Source organism: Loxodonta africana, chromosome 4 (genome assembly GCF_030014295.1).
Source record: "Loxodonta africana isolate mLoxAfr1 chromosome 4, mLoxAfr1.hap2, whole genome shotgun sequence".
Taxonomy (NCBI): domain Eukaryota; kingdom Metazoa; phylum Chordata; class Mammalia; order Proboscidea; family Elephantidae; genus Loxodonta; species Loxodonta africana.
Genome location: NC_087345.1, coordinates 112,687,838 through 112,712,807, shown reverse-complemented (window position 1 = coordinate 112,712,807; position 24,970 = coordinate 112,687,838). Strand labels below are relative to the sequence as shown.

Here is a 24,970-nt window from a genome sequence, read left to right as displayed (position 1 = left end):
TGAGTGGCCTCGCCCACTTTCATTGTTTTCATTCCAGCCTGTGTGGTGATGGACATCCAAATCTGTGTTTCTGTAGTGCTCTGTACTGTGAGTTCCAGACTCCTCTCTACTGAGCGTGTGTCGGTTTCTCATGATGAACATGTCTCCTAGCCTCTTCCTTTATTTTCCATCTGGCTTTATGGCACCATCATCCACCTTATTCCCAATCTTGCCTTCGCTCTGCCACATCCCTTTGACCAATTCATCTAATCCTTCTGATTTTACCTCCCGAACACCTGAGGACGTTTTCTCCATCTCCCTGTAATTCACTACTCTAATTTATCACCTTTCATGTAGACTGTTGCCACTTTACTGGTCTCCCTGCCTGAGACCTGTCCTTTAGAGATGAACTACTGGATATACAACTCTCAGTGTGTCTCTGATCTGCTGAAAGCTCAACCCTGTCACTGTCTGCAGAGTTGAATTTAGGTTCTGTTTTTTTTTTTTTTTTTTTCATGGCCCAGGAGTTTTGAAATCTGGCTCCACCCTCCTGGCCTGGGCTGCCTGGCCATCTGGTTGGCCAGCCTCCCTGCCTGCTTGTCCTCCTGCCCTCGCTCCTTTCCCTTCTCACTCTGCTTTTTCTCTGTTTCTCACTCTCATCCCCTCCTCATGCACTAGGCTATATAAAGAATATAGCAGGACTAAATTAGTAAGCCATTTCATGCCTTGATGCTGAAATATCTGAACGTGTTGTTTGATCACCCTAAAAAATGGTTAAACCTTACATTTACTTGCCAAAATACTTTATGGCCCTCAAGCCCTTTTAAAGGAGAGGCTCACTCCCTCAGGAGCTGATCTCTCTACCTTAGGTATGCATATCTCTTTTCCTTCTTTGCATTGTAATTTTGGAAGCTCTCTACTTCAAACAAGTGAGCTTCCAAGAGGTCCTTCTTAAGTTCCTGTGTTCCTGAGTTCAAAGTGACTAAGGTTTCAAGCTTGCAGTCTGTCAGTGCAGTTCTAGGAACCTAAGTTGGTTCTTTGAAGCTTTATAAAACAAGATAGGCCCTTGCTTCTGGGTGTTCCATGGGTCATCTTTTACTAAAGTGGAGCAGCTTTGTCTACACAAAAAATATCTTGAGGCAGGTGGCTAGTTGTCTTTGGGATACTAATGGCCTTTCAACAGGTCTTAGTGCCCAAATTCATCCCTCACCTCTTGAATTTCAAGAGCCTCGGTAGGCCCAGCCCTGGCTGCACTCAGCCTTTCTGTTGTAGAACAGTTTTCTAACTTCCTAAACTAACTTCGGGCCAAGTTCCCACCTTTGGTACTGACTGTCTTGTTACATATTGAGAATGGAAAAACTTCTGAAGCTCATTCTTCTCTGTTCTGGCTGATTATTACTGTTTACATAGGTTAGCCCTTTTTACCCTCAGTCTGATTCATCCTTTGCCCTTCAGCATTCTTCTCGATTTTCATTCCATATGCAAATGTAATATTTTTCATCACTCAGCTATTTTTATTGGCTCTACTTGTCTTTCCATCATTGTTATTTGCCTCTTTTTGTTAGCACTTTAAACATGTACTGTGTCTTTGCATTATGAGAAGTGATGCGATAAATAATATTTGTAAAACACTTCAAAACAAATTTTTAACACAGCAAACAAGTTTATCCACAGACTAACCAACATGATTGTGCCCACCCAGGCAGAGTTTTCAGAGTCTGCCTCCAGGTCCCGTCTTTGTTTCCATCTGTGCAGTTGTGATTTGAAAGTGAAGGGGTGGAGTTGTCTCCAGATTTGTTGTGTTCCCTGCTAGACTCAGGACCTAAGGTTAGTTATTTACATGTTTAGTTACTTAGAGTCATAAGCTCTTAGAAAGCAGGAGCTTGTTTGATTCTCTTTGGGGCCTGGCATAGCTAGTTGTTGAATGCATTCACTGTTTTGTGTCTGGCTTCTCACACTCAATGTTGTTGTTTGTGTGAGTCATCCCTATTATTTTTAGTTGAAATATTTTTGTTGCATATATTTCACAATAGAAAAATTTTTTAATTATACTGTAGATGAAGATTTACAGAACAAACTAGCTTCTCATTAAACAGTTAGTACACATATTGTTTAAAGACATTGGTTACTAACCCCACGACATGTCAACACTCTCACTTCTTGACCTTGGGTTCCCTGTTGCCAGCTTTCCTGTTCCCTCCTGCCTTCTAGTCCTTGCCCCTGGGGTGGTGTGCTTGTTTAGTCTCATTTTGTTTTATGGGCCTGTCTAATCTTTGGCTGAAGGGTGAACCTCAGGAGTGACTTCATTACTGAGCTAAAAGTGTATCCAGGGGCCATACTCTAGAGGTTTCTCCAGTGTTGTCAGGCCAGTAAGTCTGGTATTTTTTTGTGAGTTAGAATTTCATTCAACATTTTTCTCCAGCTCTGTCCAGGACCCTCTATTATGATCCCTGTCAGAGCAGTCAGTGGTGGTAGCTGGGTACCATGTAGTTGTGCTGAACTCAGTATGGTGGAGGATGTGGTAGTTGTGGTCCATTAGTCCTTTCTTGTATCTTTAGTTTTCTTCATTCTCCCTTGCTCCTGAAGGGATGAGACAACTGGAGTATCTTAGATGGCTGCTCACAAGCTTTTGAGACCCCAGATGCTACTCACCAAAGTAAAATGTAGAAAATTTTCTTTATAAACTGTGTTATACTGTTGAGCTAGATGGTCCCCAAGACTGTAGTCCCCACAGACCTCAGCCCAGTAATTCAGTCCCTCAGGGAGTTTGAATGTGTCTATGGAGTTTCCATGACCTTGCCTCGTACAAGTTGTCGTGACTTCCCCAGTGTTGCATACTGTCTTACCCTTGACCAAAGTTACCACTTATCTATTGCCTATTTAGTGTTTTTCCATCCCCACCCTTCCCCTCCCTCATAACCATCAGATTGTTTCTTTTTGTGGTAAACCTTTTCATGAGTTTTTATAGTAGTGGTCTCATACAATATTTGTCCTTTTGTAATTGACTTATCTCACTCAGCATAATGCCCTCCGGATGCATCCCTGTTAATGAGATGCTACACAGATTCATCGTTATTCTTTATCCCGTAATACTCCATTGTGTGTATGTACCACAGTTTGTTTATCCATTCATCTGTTGATGGGCATCTAGGTTGTTTCCATCTTTTTGCTGTTGTGAACAATGCTGCAGTGAATGTGGGTGTGCATATGTCTATTCCTGTGACAACTCTTATTTCTCTAGGATATATTCCTACGAGTGGTATTATATGGTATTTCTATTTCTAGCTTTCTAAAGAAGCACTGTATGGTTTACAAAGTGGTTGTACCATTTTGCATTCCCACCAGCAGTACATAAGAGTTCCAGTCTCCCTGCAGCCTCTCCAACATTTGTTACTTTATGTTTTTTTTTTTATTCGAGCCAGTAATGCTGGGGTGAGATGGTATCTCACTGTGGTTTTGATTTGCATTTCTCTAATGGCTAGTGATCCCTAGCATTTCCTCATGTGTCTGTTAGCTGCTTGCATGTCTTCTGTGGTGAAGTCTTTTCATTTCATTTGCCCATTTTTTAATTGGATTATTTGTCTTTTTGTTGTAGAGGTGTTGGATTTTCTTTTAGGTTTTAGACATTAGACCTTTGTCGAATTTGTAATAGCCAAAAATTTTTCCCCAGTCTGTAGGTTCTCTTTTTACTCTTTTGCTGAAGTCTTTTGATAAGCATAGGTGTTTAATTTTTAAAGAAGATTTCAGTTATCTAGCTTATCTCCTAGAGTTTGTGTGTTGTTAGTTATGGTTTATATCCTATTAATGATGTGTATTAGGGCCTCTAGAGTTGATCCTATTTTTTCCTTCTATGATATTTATAGTTTTTGCTTTCATATTTAGGTCTTTGATTCATTTTGAATTAGTTTTTGTATATGGTGTGAGGTATGGGTCCTGTTTCATTTTTTGCAGATGGACATCCAGTTTTGCCAGCACTGTTTATTAAAAAGACTGTCTTTTCCCCATTTGATGAACTTTGGGCCCTTGTGGAAGATCAGGTAACTACAGGTGGATGGATTTATATCTAGATTCTCAATTCTGTTTTATTAGTCAATGTGTCTGTTGTTGTACCAGTACCAGGCTATTTTGACTACTGTAGCTATATAGTAGGTTCTGAGGTCAGGTAGTGTGTGTCCTCCTACTTTATTATTCTTCTTTAGTCGTGCTTTACTTACCCAGGGCCCCTTCCCTTTCCGTATAAAGTTAAATACTAATTTTTCCATCTCTTTAAAGAATGTTGTTGGTATTAGGATTGGGATTGCATTGCATTTGTAAATTAATTTAGGTAGGATTGTTATTTTCACAATGTTGAGTCTGCCTATCTCTGAGCATGGTATGTTGTCTGTTTATGTAGATCTCTTTTGGTTTCTTGCAGTAGTGTTTTGTAGTTTTCTTTGTATAGGTCTTTTACATCCCTGGTTAGATTTACTCCTAAGTATTTTTTTTTTTTAGGAACTATTATAAATGGTATGGTTTTCCTACTATCCTTTTCATCGCTCTCTTTATTGGTATACAGGAATCCAACTGATTTTTGTATGTTTATCTTGTATCCTGCTATTCTGCTGAATCTATTAGTTCCAGTAGTTTTCTTGTGCAGTCCTTTGGATTTTCTATGTATAGTATCATACCATCCGCAAATAGGGACAGTTTAACTTCTTCCTTACCAATTTGGATGCCCTTTATTTCTTTTTCTTGCCTTATTGCTCTAGCTAGGACTTCCAGCACAATGTTAAATAGGAGTGGTGATAAAGAGAGTCCTTGTCTTGTTCCTATTTTCAAGGGGAATGTTTTCAACCTGTCTCCATTAAGAATGATGTTCGCTGTTGGTTTTGTATAGATGCCCTACTTGGTTGTGGTGTATTATTTTTTTGATACGATACTGAATTCTTTTGGCTAGAATTTTGTTGAGAACATTTGCATCTATATTCACGAGAAATATTGGTCTGTAATTTTCTTTTTTCGTAGTGTCTTTGCCTGGTTTTGGTATCAAGGTTATGCTGGATTCATAGAATGAATTCAACAGTATCCCTCCCTTTTCTAACCACAATATAAATTAAAAAATTTTTTTTGAATAGTTTGGAAACACCTAAGTGGTTGAAAGGAGTCACTGGGTGGAATAAACAGTTAAGCACTCAACTACTGTCTAAAAGATTTATGATTCAAACCCATCCAGAGGACCTTTGGAAGACAGGCCTGACAATCTGCTTCTAAAAGGTCACAGCCTTGAAAACCCTTTAGAGCAGTTCTACTCTGCACACATAGGGTCACTTTGTGTTGGAGTTGACTCAATGGCTAGTAACAACAAATGGTTGACAGCAGGGCACTGGTTAATTAAATTATACTACAGCGGCCAAATGAACTCTTATACAGCCATTAGAAGTATTTATGAACAATTTACAATAATTTGGGTAAATGCTTATTATACATTTTTGTTAGGTAAAATGTCAGAATATAAAATTATATATTCAATGTGATCATAATAGTTTTATTTTTTCAAATAGGCATACCAAATGAAAAAAAAAAAAGACACCAGGAAGAAAAACACCAAACTCTTAATCCTGCTTTTGACCTCAGGACACACACACACTCACAACGATGGATTTCATTGAATTTTCATGCAATGAGTATATCCCTCATGCTCCTGACTTCTAATAGCATTCCATAGTTTTGACTGATTGCTTTCTTTATATAAATGGAATCATACAGCATGTACTCTTTTGTGTCTGGTTTCTCACACTCAGTGTTGTTGTTTGTGTGAATCATCCATGTTCTGTTTGGTTTTAAATTGTTTATTCTTATTTTTGGGGTGTGGCTTTTAATCTTCCTCTTTCATCTTTCTATGTTTTCCAAAATTTTCTATAATGGTTATATAGTTTATAGTCAGAAAAAGATAGCATTCATTTTTTTTAAAGATGCAGAGGCAAGGTTATTTGTTAAAATGCTTTGGGTAGGTTCATTTGGCCAATTTGACTAGACCATGGTGCATGCTGAGGAGAATTGGGAAAATAAATTGGGGCTCCATTGAAACAGACGTGGTGCAGTGAAATGTGAATTCAGCGTCAAGAGAACCAGATTCTGTTTTGTCATTTAGTAGTCGTGGGACTGTGGACACATCCTTTAATCCCTTTGATCCTCAGTTTGCTCATCTGTTGGTCAACTGGGTGTGATGATGTCTTTCTTGTGAACTGGTCATGAGAATTAGCTTGCAGTAATGAGTCTATGAGACAGTCTGCCAGATTGTGAGGTCCTTTACTTAAAAATTAGAGTCAGGAAGGATGGAATCAAGGGAGGGAATTCATGTCCAATGGCCATAATTTCTCTAAGAAGTGAAGGATGAAGGTTTTCTGTTTGAGAGTGAAAGTAGATGGCCTTGAAGTTGGTGTTTGAACAAGGCAGGGGAGCTTTGGGGCATGTAGCCTCTTTAAGTGCTGGGTGAGCTAGGGAGTCCAGGGAGAATGACCGGAGGGCACAGCAGTGTTGAGAGCCCAGCTGAGGTTGGAGCGTAATGGTGAATGTAGCAAGTGACTTTTTCCCCGCAAGAGCTATTTATCATGTTTTATTTGGGTTACTATTAAACTGATTTTTCCTGATCGTACAAAAAAGAAAAGGGAAGGAGGAAGAAAGCCCATCTGACAGAATGGAAATGCCACGGCTAATCTACAAAGAGAGCAAACGCTGTGTTTAAGGAAGCTTCTGCTTTAGAAGGCAAGTGTTATAGAAGTTCACAGTGATTTGGAGCTCGGAATATCTCTTTTCAAAGGTATTTTCACTAAAAGCCAGGGCTGAGATTTTCGTTTTGCCCACAAGAGTCTATGAAAGAAAGGGAATTTTTACTAGTATTGTTTTTTCTAGCTCTATGAGACTTCTAAAAGCACTAACAGTTTTAACTATTTTAGGTTCTTCATCTAGAATAGGGTTTGATGGGCCAATGTAGAGCCGTTTTGATGGGTACTAATAGTACTCATTGCCATCGAGTCAATTCTGACTCATAGCGACCTTATAGGACAGAGTAGACCTGCCCTGTAGGGTTTCCTGGGAGCGGCTGATGGATTCGAACTGCCTACCTTTTGGTTAGCAGCCAGTCTCTTAACCACAATGCCACCAGGGCTGTTATTCATGGATGGGAGCTTTGTTTCTATGGGAATAATACTTAGTGCCATGAAAACTATTGAGGTTGTGCTCAGAGCTTATCTGCCTCTTTTAAATATGGTGATGGGTGAACACTCATCCTCAACTCAGTATAGGCAGGTTAGCTATTTGTGGATAAATGATGTTGGTAGATCGGTCAGTATCTTTAGTCATCATTGATTCATTCATACAGTATCTATTGAGTGCCTATGAGCTGGATATGCAAAGACAAAAAAAAAAATCTTAAGGTATTTTGTAGATATTCAAACAAATACTTTTAGGAGTATGATGATGAATAAAATGGAGCTGTGGGTTCCTTGGGTGGGCTTGAAAGTGTATGCTTCTGGAAAGATATTTCTAATTCTACCTGAGGAAATCAAGGAAAGCTTAAGAGGAAAATTCACACTTCAGCTAAGGCTTGAAGATGAAAAGACATTTTCTGGGAGGACATTCCATACAAATAGAACAAACAGGTTCAAGGGTGTAAGCAAGAATGTGTCTGTCGGAAAACTACAAATCATCTTGATATCGCTAAAGTTAAGCGTGCGGGGTGGTGTGGGGGAGTGTCAGGAACTGAGGTTAGGAATAATTCCTTTTTCCTCCCTAGGGGAAAAGATACCACATTGTCCTAAAGTTTGTTTAGCCTTTTGGTGATAGCAAGTTTGCTTATATTGTCGTTAGCTGCTCTTGAGTCAGCCTCTAACTTATGGTGACCCCACGCACAGTGAGATTGGACCATTGTGTTCCATAAGATTTTCATTGGCAAATTTTTTGGGGGGGAGTATATTTCCAGGTCTTTCTTCCTAATCTGTCTTAGTCTAGAAGCTAAGCCTCCTAGCAACATGCATGCAAACCTCCACTGACAGATGGGTGGTGGCTACACAAGAGGTGAATTGGCCAGAATTCAAACCCAGATCTCCCTCACAGAAGAAGAGAATTCTACCACTGAACTACCGCTGCCGCCGATGAGAAACAGTTTTGTTTTTTTTTCTGTCTTTGTCCTGAACTGAGGTTTCTACCTATCAGATTTTTCATTAGGAAATATCTGGTTTGCTTTACAGTTAACTTGGGCTTAGAATACCACTAAGCACTTTCAGTACAGTTTATGAGGAAACCTTGTTTATGTTCACAAACATTTTTGGAATGTATGTTACATCCATTTAAGAAGCTTACGGTCTACTTAGCAAAGCATAAACTGAATTTGAAAAAGTGCTGTTGTGGAAGTAAAAGTAAGTACAATAGGAAAGAAGAAGGACTAGGATTTATAACTGTAGAAGCAGGAAAAGCTATTTAGAAGACAGTACGTTCTGAAGAAGGACTGAAGGACAAGAAATACGACTGGTCGAAAGTGGTATAAAAGTGAAGGAGAGGTGAAAGGGAAAGTTCAGAGGGGGCCACCACAGTTAAGGGACCATGGCAGAGGCTGGCCCAAGGAATGGGCATCAGAGTTCCTTTGGGGTGGTAACATAGTGCCTGGAGTTACTCAGTGTAAAGTGTACTGCAGGAGTAGAGAGAAATGGGACTGAAAATGTTGGGAAAGGTATAGAGGGTCTTGTATCCTTGCTGTACTGAGGAATTTGAACTTTATTCCAAGAAAATTATACATAAGTCTTCTGGTCCCCTCTCCCCAACCCAGGTTGCCACTGTCTCCAGCCTCTCTCCCATCTGCTGTGTTCAGAACAAGCCCAGGATAATACACCTAATCCTGACACCGTGTGTCTGGGTTTTCCCGGTTTTGCACAGATTAGTAAGAAGGTTGTGATTTTGCTCTGGAATCTTAGGCTGTTTTCCCAGTCAGCAGCTTAATCTCTCAGTGTTGGTTTTCCTCACATTATACTTTTGCAAAAGACTGTTCAATTTTTTCAGCCCCTTTTGTGTCTGTTATCTAATTTGATTCCCAAGTCATTGGAAATAATCAGTTCAGACAATTTATAGTTAGGGAGACCAGCTCAGAAAGCCTAATTCCCTAAGATCCTTCAGCAGTGAGCATTCAAGATGATATTAGAGTCAGCACTTTTATGACCCTACTTGGTCCAAGGCTCCATCCATTGCATCATTACACCATGGCCTGCCACTTGAGTGACTCTGACTTACTATCTACAAAGGTATGCCAGCTGTGTTGTTATGGCGTCAGTGAATGTCTGCATGGATTCATCCCTGTTTGGTTGTGACTTTAGTATTTTGAAATGGCTAAGATTATGGGTCACATCTGTGACTATTACACAGAGACTAATTGGCTTATATGGGAGCTTGCCTGTAACCATCTTGTTATTTATTTTTCCTCTATTTGAGAAACAGCCTAACTTCTTAGTAAGACTCTTTGATTTCTCTCATCATTTTGTTTTTTTTCTGAAAAAAATCACCCAGATCATTGGAGTTTTTATTCTTGACCTCACATGTTGAGCAAGAAAATTTTTTTCCATCTATCAACAGCCTAACTAAGTGCGGACTAATACAGTGAATCATTTATAGGCAGTTTGACTTGACAACTAAGTGCACAACCTAAAATCTTTGTAAGACAAAGTTGAGAATGATGCTTTAAAAATATATTCTTTGTGCCAAAAGTTTAACAAAGCGGGCTTTTAAGAATTGTGATTGAGAACACCTAGGCTGTGAGGCACCTATAGTAAGAACAAAAAAATTCATTTTTAATAATTAAGAAGCACTGACATCAAATAAGGAGGGGCCCTGGTAGCACAGTGGTTAAAGCTCTCGGCTGCTAACCTAAAGGTTGGTGGTTTGAACCCACTCACTGCTCCATGGGAAAAATATGTGGCAGTCTGCTTCCGTGGAGATCACAGCCTTGGAAACCCTATTGGGCCATTCTACCTTGTCCTATAGGGTTGTTGTGAGTCCTAATTGAGTCGACAGCAATGGGTTTGGGTTTTTTGGTTTGACATCAAATACTAGCCTGTGGAATTTCTATAGAGACGTAGTAGTGTCAACACTGGGAGAGGCTTGGGAGGTTGTTGAACTGAATTCTCTTTCAGAAGACCAGTTGCTGAAGAATAGAAGGGAAAGGTTGCATAAAAACCAAACCAACCCAGTTAGTGGTAAAGTGGGTGGCTAGAACTTGTGACCCTCTGCTATTCAAAATCTTTAGTGGTTCCCTGTTGTCGGTAGGATCAGACTTAAACTCCTTCGCCTGGCCCCACTGTCTCTGAGAGTGTGTGAGATAAAGGTGTTTCCCTGCATCTGATAACAAAGGCACAGAACAAAACAAATAGACCTACTCGATTTTTGGTGCTGAGTGAATGCAATTTGATGGTATATTATTAATGAAAATAAGTTTCAGGCCTGTTGTGGAAATGAAGATAGAGCCCTTCTAGCACCCTAAAAAACAAATAGACTCTAGTTAAATATGCAGAGGCTTCTGTTGTATAAAGCTGATCTGAAACACTTTGTTCAATCCTAAGGTCAAATCAAGTTATTTTTAAGCTCCCTGGGGTTTAAGTGGCTGGGACTAGACCTAGATATAACACCCCTCTACGTCTGTAAGTCAGACTGGCCAACATCACCTGTTTTAACAAGAGCACCCTCAGTGGCAATCTCAAAACCTCCAGGAATCTATATTGATTCTTACTTAATATTACTCACAGCAACCCTATAGGACAGAGTAGGACTGTCTCATAGAGTTTCCGAGGAGTACCTGGTAGATTCGAACTGCCACCTTTTGGATATCAGCTGTAGCACTTAACCACTACTCCACCAGGGTTTCTTTTAGGGTTACTATGAGTCAGAATCAACTCAACAGCTGCGGGTTAATGGCTAATAATCTTGAGCATTTTCTCATGTATCTGTTAGCCACCTGAATGTCTTCTTTGGTGAAGTACCTCTTCATATCCTTTGCCCTTTTATGGAAACCCTGGTGGCATAGTGGTTAAGAGCTATGGCTGCTAAAAACCAAAAGATCAGCAGTTCGAATCCACCAGACATTTCTTGGAAACTCTATGGGGCAGTTCTATTCTGTCCTGTGGCGTCGCTATGAGTTGGAATCGACTTGATGTCAGTGGCTTTGGGTTTTACTTAATATTATGTTAATTATATATGTTCTTCATATAATTGTATTAATAATAATATTAATTTTATGTATTGCTTATCTTGTTTCCAGTCCAGAGTGTCTTAGATTTTAGACGGTGTGTGTGTGTGTGTGTGTGTGTGTGTGTGTGTGTGTGTGTGTGTGTGTGTAGGGGAAAGGGCACAAAAGCAACAAAATGAAGGCCTTGCAAAAGCAGGCACATAGATAAAATTAACATCCAGGAGAAAGGCAGAACAATAACCAGCCCAGAAGTATTATATTTCATGGTGTAGTCACAGTATAATCAAAAAGGTTAGAATAACATTGCACATGGTTATAGTGCCTTACAGTTTTCAGATGATTCTTCACATCTTTTAAGTTGTTTGTCAAAGCAAACCTGTGGAATGGTAGGCTAAACACCCATTATCACTTGTATTCTCCATGCAAAGTTAAGTCACAGAAAGATTGTGCATTGCCTAATATAACAGGTCTCCAGACTACTCTTCCACAGTCGTCCTACCTGTATTTTAAAAGCAGAAAAGAAGCTTTAATATTGTGAACTGCCAAAGCCGGTTTGGCCATGCCTGACTTCTGGGTGTCATTTTGGGGAAGAGGACATAGGTAGATAATGGTCTGCACCAAAGAAGCTTGAAGTAGGTGGGGGTCGCTGGCCCTCTCACAACCTCACTACCAGGTAATACTGAAAGCAAGTTTCAGACTAAAGCATATTGCAAATACAGATAATTTTTAGACAAACATTCACTAGAACATAGCACAAAATGGTTGATACAACTTGGTCTGTAAGCCCAGTGAAGGTGCAGGTCTCTGTTTTAGGTGCTCTGACAACACCCTTGAAGAAAAGTTTACTCAAAGCAGACATAACAGCCTTGCAGAGCAAACACTCCTAGTTTTCTTGTTGCCATCTGAGATGCGGACTTCGGGCCTCGCTACATCCTTACTCTGTTCATTCGAGGGTGAAAGTGTCTCTAAAACATTTTAGCAGGTCCTCTTATCTTGAATACTTTAATTTCACCAAAATGATCCCGTTTCTAACATTTAGCATGCTAATTAGCAGGCTGCTGATTTCACTGAAGAGAATTCATCCAGTAGGCTAATGAGCAAACTGTCCTCAAAGCATTTACAGTAACCACCTCTCGAGTGTGGGCTTCGTGAGTAGAGCCACCAGATTCCATCCTCCATGGTACACCCCTGATACCATCAGCATTATGGCTTAACCCAAAAAAAAACACAAAATATCACAGGCTGGGAAACCCTGGTGGCGTAGTGATGAAGTGCTACGGCCGCTAACCAAAGGGTCGGCAGTTCGAATCTGCCAGGCACTCCTTGGAATCTCTGTGGGGCAGTTCTACTCTGTCCTATAGGGTCGCCATGAGTCGGAATGGATTCGAAGGCACTGGGTTTGGTTTTTTTTATCACAGGCTGTTTATGCCGAAATTGCTCAAAAAGTAAATTACCCGTGTTGAAACACATCGTTTAGGCTGTTAAGATACCTGGAAGTGTTACATTGTTACTTGTGTATTCTCTTTAATGAAATAGGGAAGTATGCGTGTTGGTGCATTCATTTGATTATAGAACGGTCTGGGTGAAACGTGGAAAATGTATTTGTGATGAATTGTATATCCCATGCTAGTGCAGCGTATGCCGGGCATGTGTGTATTGTATCTGCTTAGGTACCACAGTGGTTAAGAGCTACGGCTGCTAACCGAAAGATTGGCAGTTCGAATCCACCAGCTGCTCCTTGGAAACCCTATGGGGCAATTCTGTGTCCCATAGGGTCACTATGACTTGGAATCGACTCGGTGGCAAGAGGTTTAGTGCCTATTTGCATATGTAGCAACCTCATAAAGCCCAAAGACAGAGTCATTTTCAGGTATGGTTTGCTGATTCTAAATAAAAAATAGGATTAAATATTTACAGATTTCTATTACTGAGATAATGCTAAGGTTTGGACACTCCTCTCTCTCCCATATATACATACACACCATGCGTATAAACACTTTAAACAAGCTATATGCAGCCTGGTGAGTACTATGTGCGAATATTTACACAATCAAGCACACTGTGGATTCAGTTTGGTAGTTAAAGTACCTGATTTTTAAGAAAGGCTGGAATATATAAACTTAATGGATCCATTGATGGAGGCGGTTATATCTGTGTGTGTGTGTGTGTGTGTGTGTGTGTGTGTGTATCTGTATATATATATACACATACATGCATCTATTTATGTGTGTGTATGTGTGTATATATATATATATGTAAATAGATGCATGTATGTATATATGTATTTAACTACCTCACAGTTACTAGGCAGACTTTCTATTTCTAAATTTTAATTTAAGTTTAACCTATATGTAGTTTATGTAGCTGTTGTCTATAGCCCTCCTGAAAAATGAAAGTATATTGAATTTTCCATTATTCTCTACCTTGAAGGCTTCAAATTAATACACAACTTTCATGAGTCCAGATAGTTCTTTGATAGACTTTAGTTACTCAGTTATTTTTAGTTTACACCTTGTTTTGCCCCTCAGTTTTAACCATATTTAAGCTTTCTGGAATTCTATACCAAAATGCAGGGGGAGCCTTAGGAGGTGTGCTTAAAAAAAAAAAGAAAAACTTGGTGTCAAGTCAGTTCTGATTCATGATGCCCCATGTGCTACAGACTAGAACTGCTCCCTGGGCTTTTCTTGGCTGTAATCTTTATGGAAGCTGACCCCCAGGCCTTTCTTCTCTAGTGCCACTGGGTGAGTCCGAGTCACCAACCTTTAGGTTAATAGTAAAGTGCAAACCATTTGTGCTATTTAGGGACCTAGGAAATGTGCCGCTGTTGTTGGGGTGCCCTCAAGTCGATTCCAAATCATAGTGGCGCCGTAGGACAGAGTGCAATTGCCCATCAGGTTTCCTAGGCTGTAATCTTTATTGGAGCAGATAGCCAGGTGTTTTCTCCCACAGAGCCACTGGTGGGTTCAAACCACTTACCTTTCGATTAACAGCCAAGTGCTTAACCACTGTGTCACCAGGGATTCCTTAGGAAATGTGCTCAAAAAAAAAAAAAAGTGCCAAATGTGGGAGGCACTCATTAAATACCTGTTATAGATTATTCATATTCGAATATGAACATGCATGTTAACGAAAAACTTTAAACAGTGGCGTAATGAGATCAAATCAGTGTAGACGGATCATTTTGTTGGCATTGTTTGTGAGGCCCCTCTCTCCCTGCCTCCAATCTTTGAGATACTGGAAGCAGAAAAACCAGATGGCGGTGTGCACAATAATAAAAGTGAGAGCATGAGAACCTAAATGAAGAGACTTTCTTACGGAACTAGAGAGGAGAGGATGGTTTGGAGAAAGAAAGAAGTAATAGTATCTCATGTTGTTTAACCACAGCATATTTGCGGGTAGAGAAAAGGGAGACAGGTCATATGCTCAGTTCTGGATGGAGATAAACTAGAAGCAGTTGAAAGTAAAGACTTGAAGCTCAGAGGGGAAATTGGGCTGGAAATACCAATGCAGCCCAATCCTTCTTTCATTCATTCATTCCACATGATCAGTCTTGAGCGGGACTGGACACATGTGGTGGTAATCGAAGACCAATTAGCAGATAAGCTTGTCTTGAAAGCGGATAGAATGAGAGCCAAAGAGCATAGAGCTTTAGCAGCGTGCCAAGCAGGAAGACAAGTCAGAGAGAAAAAAGTGAGAACAGTGCCCCCTGGAAACAAAGGAGAAGAGAACCTCAAGAACAAAGAGACGGCCAGCAAGCAGTATTGAGGCTGGACTGAAGTAGGATAAGGACTTGATTTTTGGTAATGAGCAAATCATCAATGATCTTCTCAAGAACAATGAGGTAGACATTGAGTGGAGGAGTGAATGGATTTTGAGCAATTGGAAACTGCTTTTTAATAATAATTGAAAATTTTTAATAATAATATCTAATATATGATGTGCCAGGTACTAAGTACTTTATGTGTGTTAACTCATTTAATTCTCACAACCTCATAAAGTTTGTACTTTTTCATCCCCCATTTTATATACGTATAAACTGAGGCACAGAGAATAATTTCTTCAAACTCGTTTGACCCTGTAGGGATGGGGCAAAGCTAGGATTCTAACCCAAAGGCAGTTCCACCATATTGGTAACTATCATCCTAAATCTTCACTGTAATGGAGAGAGATTGTTAGAAGGGGATGCAAGTTGGAAGATGTGAGTGAGGCATGAGACTGTTTGAGTGCAGTTGTTCATCTATTAATTTCTCTATTATGAGTTCACTTACGTATGTTACATATGAAGTAGATAGCATATTGGGTAAAATGTGGTGCTCAAGGTTCTTTTAATTCATATTTAACTCTTATAAATATGAAAGTAATTGTTCATTTGGGATGACTTTATAATATTCTTCTTAAAGAATTTCTACCCAGAGCATGGAACTATATTTCATTAAGTGTTATGTACTTGATTCATTCTTCATTTAGTTGCACTAAAACTGTGAAAAAAAACTGTGAAGCTGGTTTTAAAATGAAATTATTTTAGGGTTGAATTTGTCGATAAAATGACACATCTGTAAAAGACAAAGTTGTGAATATAGTCTTTATGATTGTATTCATCTTTTTCTGATAGAAATTACCTGTCATTTTCCTTTACAGTGACTCAAATTGAATCTAATTCATATGGCATATAAAAGCACCAGTTGCCATTGAGTCGATGCTGCCTCATAGTGACCACATGTGTGTTAGAGTAGAACTGTGCTCCACAGGGTTTTCAATGGCTGATTTTTCAGATGTAGTTGCTAGGCCTTTCTTCCGAGGTGCCTCAGGGTGGACTCGAACTTCCAACCTTTTTTTTTAGCAGTACCACTCAGGGACTCCATCCGGCATATAGAATCAGTTTTATGTAATAACTAATGCTGAATTTTTAATATGTGATGAACATTACATATACCTTCTTATTTAATTAACACCTTAAACCCATTGCCATCAAGTGGATTCTGACTCACAGCAACCCTATAAGACAGAGTGGAACTGCCCCATGTGGTTTCTAAGGCTGTAATCTTTATGCAAGCATTTTGCCTCATCATTCTCCTTTGGAGCAGCTGGTGGGTTTGAGCCACAGAGCTCCTGGTTAGCAGCCAAGCACTTAACCACTCGCCACCAGGGCTCCTGGTAATTAACACTTTAGGAGATAAGTATTATATCTCGTTTTACCAAGACTCAGGAGATGTAATGAACTTGCTTTTGATCTTTGGTAGAAATCTTGGCATTCCATGGGGAGACCCAGGTTCAGTTTGCAGCCAGGGCAGCTCATGCATTGTCACCACTCATCTGTCAGGGGAGACTTGGGTGTTGCCATTATGCTGAGCAAGTTTTAGTGGGGTTTCCAGACTAAGATGGAGCCCTGGTGGTGTAGCGGTTAAGAGAGCTCAGCTGCTAGCCAAAAGGTAGGAAGTTTGAATCTATCAGCCGATCCTTAGAAACCCTATGAGGCAGTTCTACTCTGTCCTGCAGGGTTGCTATGGGTCAGAATCAACTTGGTGACAGTGGGTTTGGTTTTTGGGTTTTTCCAGACTAAGATGAACTAGGAAGCAAGGCCTGGCAATCTGCTTCCTGAAATCAGCCAGTGAAAACCTTATGGATCACAGTGAACCGATCATGGAGATTGTGCAGGACAAAGCAGCGCTTCATTCCTTTGTTCCTGGGGTTGCCATGAGTTGGGCTGATGCAACGGCGGCTAACAACAAAAACAAAGTGGCTGAACAGGGTTTATATCTATGGCTCTGCCTCCAAACCTTGGGTTCTTAACTAGGGAACTGCGCTTCTGTCATACAGTCAGTGGCTCTGATTAGCTTATTAAAAAGGGGCATGGCTGTTCATGATTTAGAGAAGAATTAATTTGTAAACTAATTTTTTTCTTAGAATAAGTATCTTTCAATTTGGTTAATAAACAGTCATTGTGTTCTTATGTGTTCCTTGTACTGTGTTGGGTAGCAGGGTCACAGAGATAATCTCTGTCCTTGAAGACTTTTTACAAATCTAGTAGGGATAAGCCAGATGAACACGTGCAGGGGCTCATTCATCGTGGTAGAAGCATGGAGCAGGTGGAATCAGGACACGGGGAAGGCACTGGCCAGTTTTTATTGTTGGCGAAGGGCATTGACAAAGATCTCTTGAAAACATGATCCTTAAACTGAGGTTCACGGAGACAAAATTCAGAATGGTGGTTTAAGACATTCGGGTATGAGAAGCTGGATTTCATCCTGAGGTGTACTTCTTTTCTTTCTGTTTTCATCAAATTGTCTTAAGACCCTTTCCAGCAGTCTTAGGCAAATGCACCATGTGTTGAAGATACTTAACCCACAGATAAGAACTTGTTGTTGTGGCTTGTTTTTGTCTAGGTTGGCCATTATGCCATAATGTAATTGTATGCAGCTTTCTCTCTAGAGAAGGAAAACCAAAGACCTGCCTCACGTAGTCTATTTTAAGAAACACATACACACCTCTACCCCAAGATGTAGTCACTATTTTGTTGTTTTAAAAGATAAATGTAGTATAGTATCGTGCTTTCTGTATGGGGTGGGAAAGATTTTCTTCCATAATTTCTGTGCCTTCAGTAAAAGCGTCTTACAAGAAATGAAATTATTGCCTAAATGAGGAGAACAGGGAAATCAGCAAAGCACGAGTTCTAGAAACCTTTCCTGTCCCTTCTGAGTCACTTCCCCTCCACGCCATGAGTGTTCTCTCTCCATCAAGTGGTTATATGGTATAGCTGAATTCATTATTTTTATTTAATACAGGTTTTCTTTTACCTGTTTTTTCAACAAGAAAATTATACCCTTCATTTTTATTCAAATCTCATAAAATGAACCTGTTTTATCACACTGGCTGTTGGTTTTATTTGGGGGTATGTTAGTCTAAATGATAGTAAGAATTAGGAATTGAGTGGATAGTTGATGTGTAGCCTGTGCTGGATCCTTTATGCACATTTTTGTTCAATTGTCACAACTCTGCAAGGCAAAAGTACTCATATTACAAGTGAGAAAACAGGTTTGGAGAAATTTTAAAACGATAGAAACTTAACTGAGCACCTAGTGGGAGAAGCTGGTCTGAGTGAATGGGCCTACAAATGGAGAGAAAGCAGACATGAGGAAGAGTGTACTGTGGCTAATTAGAAAGAGTATATAAACGGCATGGTACCCACGCAGCTCCAGCTGATTATTGTCCTTAGGAAATGTTGGCAAATCTTTAGACTTTTTAAGAAAAGCCATATTTCTGTATTTTTTATGTGAAATTTCAAAAAACACTATGTTGGCCAAACAAAACACTTAACGGAAGCTGTATGTGTGGTTTCCAACTGTATCAGTGTTTTCCTGTTAGCTGGTGGGAGTGGGGTGGGAGTAGCACTGAGTTCTGAGGCAGTAGCCTCAGCCAGCTACTGACCAAATTGAGCCAAGCAAGGCAGGAGCAGTAGTCATATGTGCTCTGATTTGATTTTTACGTCACAGGGAATTTAGATATCGGAAGGACTCGTGAGATATTCTCATTGCAAAAATAATTTAAATTCATTCTAATTAAAAAAAAAATTATGGAATGAGATATTTTGATGCAGTGAATATTTTAGATAACTTGAATTCTTTAAAAAGCTTTAAGAATAAGAAAATCAAACTATCTGCTTTAAAAGAGTATATTGAACATAGTGTTTTGGGGGAGATTGAGGGACACTGTTAGCATGTTATCCTGTAAGTATAGATGTTGTATGATAGAAAATAGGTGATAGATGGGTGCTTTTATAGGCAGTATCTGAGCAGGGACTGAGGTAGTTGCTTTATTCAAAGAGAAAAGAAATGTTAGGGTGATATCTGTCCTGGTTTACTGGGTCAGTCCTGATTAACTCCTGTTCCGGCCTAATAATAGGACCTTTCGTCCTTGATGATAAATTATATGGTCACCCCATATGATACTAATATATTTTTTAGTTGCTGATCCCTTTCTCCTAGAGGTGGGATAAGGCAGATATACTGAGTGAATTTTCTGCTCTTCTGTAAAATTAATCATTGAAGCAAAGGCTAAAGCCATTTTCATCTCAGAGTGACCCTCCCAGCCAGGTCCCTGAAGGATCTTTGCTGTTGCTGTCAGGGTTTCACTTGTCAGCACCATTTAAAACATGATTATTTCTATCATAGTTTTCAAAGCCATCCTCCTTGTTAACTGTAACCTTTTAATGTCTGTATCAATTTGTGGCACATGAAGGAGTCATAGCAACCCCCATTTCAAGGATCTATACTGAAAACCTTCATAATCATCCTTAAAGGATACCTAGGTAAAGGTAACATTGATTTTTTCCTTTTCTTTTTTTTAAAGTGCATATCCAGGCACACATCTTCTATTGTGTGAAATTAGTAGTATTGGGGTGGTACTTTTCTGATGTATCAGTTTTTTACATACATCATCTTCTGTAATGTTTTATATGCTGAATGATAGTGTCACACATTTTTATCACCTTGGAATAAAGAGATAGAAGGCATGTTAAGTTCATGAATGAAGAAGTTTCAAGGTGTAGGTAAAATTAAAGGACATGTTAAGATTTCAGAATGATTTTAATAACAAAACAGTGGCTGAACTAAAACAAGACTAAATTTAGTAGGTTGAAATGTGAATTTCTGCATTTAGATAAAAAAAAATAGTTATAGAAGTACAGGAATGAGGAAACTTACCTCATAATACCCATACCCATTGTTGTCCGGCTGATTCTGACTCATAGTGACCCTATAGGACAGAGTAGAACTGCACCATAGGGTTTCCAAGGAGTGACTTGTGGATTCGAACTGCCGACCTTTTGATTAGCAGTCAAGTTCTTAACTGTCGCACCACCAAGGCTCTGTCTCACCATAGCTTATATGAAAAAGACCTACTGGTTTTAACTGAACACAATTTCACTATAAACCAAGAGGAAATAATGGCTGTTTAAAAAGCTAATGCAAACTTTTCTGGTGATATGTCAGACTGTATACTCTGAACTACTCTTCTACCAAAAATGCTTAATCAGTTATATAAAATATATCTTTAAGTAGCAAGAGAACTTAGAAAGAAAAAGACCAAACAGTTGGCTTGAAAGTCAGAGTGAGAACCTGGAGTGGTAAGCAGAACACCCAATTTGAGCTTTGATTTTCCTGGTCTCCTGGAGCTCTGGAGACAGGACACAAAGCCCAGAGCCTGCTTTGGCATAAAGTTTAATAGTTGTCTCCACATAAAGCTAGAACCCCAAAATGTTGTCTTTATAGTGTAGAGTTGAATTGGAAACACAATTTTTGCCTTTTTTTTTTCTTCCCCGTCTCCAACTCTAAGGATAATTGCCTGTCTAGTATTTCATGACCAATAACTAGCATTCATGCATGTTTGCAGTCCTAATTCAGACCTACCTGAGTGGTCCAAAGAAAATCAAGACAAATACAGTTAAGTCCTTCAGGGTACGAACATCCACTTATGGACAACTCATACTTGCCCTTTAATGTTTTGTAAATTTGGCCTCACTTTGAAACGATTGAACCAACCGTTCAACAAATTCCTCATCACAATCACCTCCACTTGGTGCACATGCAACTTTTAAATCATTGAAAAAGCTTTGAGCCTTTTCTTGCACTAAAAAAAAAAAATCATTGCCATTGAGTAGATTCAGACTCATAGTGACCCTATAGGACAGAGTAGAACAGCCCCGTAGGATTTCCAGGGAGCAGCTGGTAGATTTGAACTGCCAACCTTTTGGTTAGCAGGTTGAGCTCTTAACCACTGTGTCATCAAGGCTCCTTCTTGCACTAAAGTAAGGCTAAAGAAGAACGGTATGCACTTGTTCTGATTTACTTACAAATTCAGCTTAAGACACACATAGGAACGGATCTTTCATAACCCAGGGACTGCCTTATACAATTGTAAAGTGGTTCCAGCATAGTAGCAGAAGCAGGTGCAAATTCTTTCTGGAAGAATCTGTCTTCAACTCCGGCCTCAAAGAGTTCACAGAGTTTCAGGAAATTTGAACTCAAATAACCAAAAGTCACAAAAGACAAGTAAATAAGACATCATGAATAGAACCAACTAAAACAGTAGGTACAGAATTAGACCTGTAGTTATCTCACTCATTATAGTTGTGAGACGGAGAATGTGAGTAGATGGTAAGCAAATATAAAAATGACTGAGGCAGTCTGAAAAAAACTAAATAGAGCTAGGAAAGATTAGAAATCTAATTGGAATTACAAAATCAGTGAACAGGTATAGTGGCAAATTAGACATAGCCAAAGAGAAAATTAATTGACTGGGAGACAGTTCTAACTTTTTGACTATGGCCCACAGTAAGAAATTCATTTTTATTGGCATGCGTGTATACATGTGATAAGACATATGTGATACATGTGTATAATTTAAGTAAAAGTTTCCAGAAACTAACCTTATTCTACTAAGAGTAATTATCTCTGGTATTTTTCTTTTCTAATTTATTCTTTTCCATTAAAAAAAAAAATTACTCAACCCAGTAAACTTTATGAACCACAGCTATAAGAAAACTGGTGTTAAAGTTGAAAATGAGAATACCCTGTAACCGAGCACATGTACACCAGTGTTCGTAGCACTTTGTATGCAAAAAAAAAAAGAGGTGAGGGGAAGGGAAACATGGATTGTAGAAAACATAAATAAGATGTGGTTTCTACAAACAGTAGATTACTGTACGACTGGAATGATACTGAAAATGATGAACAACCAGTTGAGCATGGGGACCAACCACAGTAATTGCTACCCGTAAACACCAGCCACAGCCTGCACCTTTGCATGTCTTACAACTTTGAAAATGAAATGAACCACTGGTCCATGCTTCAGTGGGAATGAATTAGGAACTTAATACTGAGCAGAAAAAGCAAGTTGCAAAAGATTACATATAGCAAGACTCCACTTATATGAAATTCAGAAATTTGGGGAAAACTAAACAGCATATTGTTTTAGCAGTACAATGTGTCTGTGTGTGTATCGCAAGGGTGCACACAATTTAGAGTGAGGGGAATGAAGAGCTGTGTGAGGAAGGATCAGAAAAGGAGCTTCAGCGATAATAGTAATTTACTTTTTCTATCAGTTTTTCCTAAAATTGGTTGTTGGTACACAAATGTTTGTTTCATTGTAATTCTTTACGTTTTATTCATTTTATGGGTGTTCTTTTATATTTAGCCAACATTTAGTAAAAATTATACAATTTAACAAAAAAGGCCAAGGTAGACTCCACATAGGTAATCTTTTGTACTTACCAGACCATTTTTGGAAAGTCCTTTGTACTGCTGGGTGCAAAATTTTACGGACATTAATAAACTGGAATGTGTTCAGAGCAGATGCAAACCACCAACCTGGTCTTAAGCCTGTCATTTTTCAGATGCAGATCATGTGGATTTAAGTCTTGAAGAAGCTTTGACTTTCCAGGTCTATGGGCTAGTGGAAGTGGGACGTGAGCTCAAACCCACTAACGCCCAGGGTAACACACTTTAGCCACATCATGCAGACATGAGTTCTACAAAGTTTCCATGTATGGTAGTTCGCTGATGTTAGGATGCTGAGCAGGTATCAGTGGAGCTTTCAGGCTAAGATGGACTAGGAATAAAGGCCTGGGTATCTACTTCCAAAAATCAGCCAGTGAAAACCCTGTGGATCACAGCAGTCTGATCCACAACAGGTCATGCGAGTAGTGCAGGACCCTGTAGCATTTTGTTCTGTGTTGTGCTTGGGGTCACCCACTAGACAACAGCTAACAACAACATGGTAGTTTGCTGAAATGTGTTTTGTTTTGGTCAGTGCAGTAACGATAGACCCTGTGGCACGTCATTGTAATATACCAAATAACAACCCAGAACTGGATTTTTCATTGCTGGATGGTGGGTCCAGACAAGCCCTCTGCTTGAGGGGACACACACTTGGATAATTTAGTTTGGTGCCTTTTGGAGGAAAGCGACTCAGTACTGTGGTTGCTCTGTCTTTGGCTGCACAGGGAGTCACTTTGGGTAATCTGGGTAATGATTACTTGAGGTCAAGGAGTAAATTAGCAATTATTGACACCACCTGCATTGTGCCAAGTGTTGCTAAGCATTTATCACGTAAAAGATTCCATTCTGTTAGGAAGGAAGTGGTCTTAGCCCCGTCTTACAGATGTGGAATTTAGGGAGGGATAGCTGAAATCATTATTTGGATGAAGTCACTATAAGGGCAGGCCTTTCTTGGGGGAGGACAGGGCTTTCACTGGTACAGTGGGTGGGGCTATAGAGTACTGGCTAGAGGCAATGTTGCAAGGTAGTTGGGACCACAGACTGCAGCTAGACAGAGTTGGGTTTATATGCAGACTGCCATTTGCCAGCTGAGTGACCTGGGACATGAGTTATTTAACAGAAAATGAGGAAAGTCCCTATTCGGGGGGATTTTTATAAGAGTCAAGTGAATTATGATGCATAAAGTGCTTAGAACAGTGACTTGGCACGTAGCAAATGCTAAGGGAATTTTTTTTTTTTTTAACTCTGCCTTGTACCAATTGATTCTCATGGTCTTCTAACATTGTAGCAGAGCCTACCCTCAATCATAAAGGAGTGAGATTATTGTATCCAGTCTGGTTTCCCCAGCATCCCGGAGGTAGGTATGACTTTGATGATTTATATTTCTCAGGTCTTCGTTTTCCAGGATCTTGCATCTCACAGGGGCAGAGATGTTCCATTGGCAGCTATTAAAAGACACACCAGGCGCATTTATTCCCAAGAGCTCTGACAATGTGGAAACTGAGTCTCAGAGAGGGCAGGATTGCCCCAAATTCACATCATTGCAGAGCTTGGTGTTAGGGTGTTTGCTGTCATCTGTGCTGCCTCCAGGATGCGCAGAGGACAAGGCCAGTTTTCTCTTTGGATCTTTGATTTCTTATAATGTGGATGACCTCATATTCTTGGGTCCAGTGGACGAGAGAGACTGGGGGAGCCACGTACCCTTTTGGGACCTGTGATGTCTGTGTAGGCAGCTTCGAGATCCCAGATCACACAAGGGCAGCTTGCCTCTTCTGCAAGCACCTCTGCTGGCCGCTCCTCTTGACCCAGTTTCTTTCTCAACTGTGCAGGGATGAGACGGCTGCTGACTTCTTCCCTGTGTTCCCCTCTAATCTGACCTACCGTTTCCAGTGGTCGCTGGCTTCTTAACAACCCCAACAAGGTTCCAAGTTACTTATTGCCCACACCCGCCCTTCTTCTGCCACACCTTCTGCTTGCTTTTACCACTTTGTCGTTTATCCCCATCTCCCCACACTGACCCTTAACGTGTTTCTAACATTTCCTTGTACCTAGCAGGAGTGGACTCTTGACTTTTAGAGCCATTACTAGGCAGTGAGCATTCAGGGTATGAACTGACCAAAATCCATGATATATTTTGTGAACTATTCAGCCTTGCCTCTTAGCTTTCTGTTGACTGTCCTGTAGCCAAAGTGATTATTATTAACACAGCATTACAGTCACTATCATATGCTTTCAGCAAGGGGAAAGAGTGTACCAAAATTGAACCAAAAACTATGGGATGCTGTAATTCCCTAAACTCTCTAAGGACTTCTCTTCGTTAGGTCACTAAGACAGGAAGTTATAAGGTTTCAGCAATAGGCAAAGTACAATCTGCTCAAGTGCCTGGTTTAAATAGTGTTAAATCTAAAGGTACTCTTCTCTTCAGCTTGAGGTTGCTTATGCTTATGCTTTTCTTTGAACTGAAATGAGACATTTATTCAAGATTAACATACATTATGAAGTGTCTCACTTC

The 24,970-nt window shown here is 39.8% G+C and overlaps 1 protein-coding gene across 2 annotated transcripts in view; it reads left to right on the top strand.

The window, feature by feature from the left end:
* RASSF8 (Ras association domain family member 8) overlaps window positions 1-24,970 on the top strand; it is a 125,622-nt gene that overhangs the window by 14,952 nt on the left and 85,700 nt on the right. The window contains exon 1 of one of the 2 annotated variants that reach the window (XM_023554918.2): window positions 804-23,815. The exons of the other annotated variant lie outside the window; for it this stretch is intronic. The gene's annotated coding sequence lies outside the window, so the exon portion shown is untranslated. Of the gene's footprint in view, window positions 1-803; window positions 23,816-24,970 lie in introns of those variants that run through there. 2 annotated transcript variants of the gene reach the window in all.